Here is a 1789-nt window from a genome sequence, read left to right as displayed (position 1 = left end):
GGAGCAGGGCAATGGGTGTATTGGTGTTTTCTTTTTTGGTGGGGAGTGGGGTGGGGAGACAGATTCTGTCTCCCAGGCTAGAGAGTGCAAATGGCGCGATTTTGGCCCACTGCAACCTCCACCTCACGGGCTCAAGCGATCCTCGCGCCTCAGCCTCCGGAGTAGCTGGGATTACAGGCGGGGACCTCCATGCCCAGCTAATTTTTGTATTTTTAGTAGAGACCGGGTTTCTCCATGTTGGCCAGGCTTGTCCAAAATTCCTGGGCTCAAGCAATCCGCGGCCTCGGCCTCCCAAAGTCCTGGGATTACAGGCGTGAGCCACCAAGCCCGCCTCACGTGACCTTTTGAGAGCGAAGTGTTCTGGGGCCTTCGGTGGCTTGGTTGTGGACAGTGAAAACGCGCTATTTCACTGAGTTAAAAGAAATCTATTTTAATATGAAAATCATTTTTTAAAGAGTACACTCCTGGAAGGACCCAGGAGGTCACCTGCACGCGCAGGGTTTTATAAACTTGTCTGATTATTAGCAACACCTGGCCGGGCCCAGCCAAATCCCAGTGACTTCACTCTCTGGAAGAGGGGCTTGGAATCTCTTATTAAGGAGCACCCCAGGTGATTCTCCTGAGTGGTTAATGTTGGGAAACCCTGGAGCATCCAGCCTGGTCATTTTGTGCTGAGGGCCGCCCAGCCTGTCAATGGCCCACTTGGAAGTAGAGCCTGGACCACCTAGTCCAAGTCTATCGCTGCATCCTGCTGCCTTCGCGCCCTCGACCCGCAACTATTTGCAGGGCGAGCCTGTGGCGGGTGGGGGGGAGGTTGTCCCTTGCCGCCTCACTCCCAGGGCGTGGGGTGCCCACGGCTACCCTCGCTTGTCAGCCCCTCTGGCCGCGCCGTATTCGTTCCCGTTTGCAGGTACCTGGAAGGACTCAGACGCTGGGCTTGGATCCTATCACTAGGCAGCTATGGGACTTCGGGCACTTGACCTTATCCTCAGTGTGCCTCAGTTTCCTCTTCTGTAAAACCGGGGTAAAAATGAGATGATACACAGAAAGGGTATGTTACGGTGTCTGACGTGTAGTAACAGTCAAGAAATCAGCCGGGCGCGGTGACTCACGCCTCTAATCCCAGCACTCTGGTAAGGTCCAGGTGGGTGGATCACCTGAGGTCAGGAGTTCGAGACCAGCCAGCCTGGTCAACATGGTGACGAAGCAGGAGCGGCCTCAAGAAACAGGGCCGAGAGCAAGGCGACATGTTTGTCTAACAGCCAAGCTCGCTTAAAAAAGAGAAGCTTTGCCTTTATATAGGCTTACAACTCTAGATATTACGCGTGAAAGGGTCTTGGGTTTACGGTTTTAGAAATTACATGTGAAAAGGTCTTGGTCGATAGAGGAGGAGTTGGGTGGGGGGTTGATCTTGTTTAAGTAAAAACAGTGCCTTCCGGAGAGATTCCCCCATACTAGGCCTGCTATCTACAGGAAGGTGATTTAGGAGGCACCAGTTGGCCAGCCTTTTCTTCTATTGAAATGCAGTGTGGAAGTCAAGGGGGAGGTGATCTTAGATGCTTGGGTCTCTTTCCTCAGTGAAACCCTGAAACCCGTCTGTACTAAAAATACAAAAAATTAACCGGGCGTGGTGTTGGGCACCTGTAGTTCCAGCTAGTGGCGAGGCTGAGGCAAGAGAATGGCTTTAATCCGGGAGGCCGAGGCAAGAGAATGGCTTTAATCCGGGAGGCCGAGGTTGCAGTGAGCGAGATCGTGCCACTGCACTCCAACCTGGGCGACAGAGGGATAC

This window comes from Cebus imitator, unplaced genomic scaffold (genome assembly GCF_001604975.1).
Source record: "Cebus imitator isolate Cc_AM_T3 unplaced genomic scaffold, Cebus_imitator-1.0 Scaffold197, whole genome shotgun sequence".
Classification (NCBI taxonomy): domain Eukaryota; kingdom Metazoa; phylum Chordata; class Mammalia; order Primates; family Cebidae; genus Cebus; species Cebus imitator.
Note: the sequence above shows the minus strand (reverse complement) of the source record.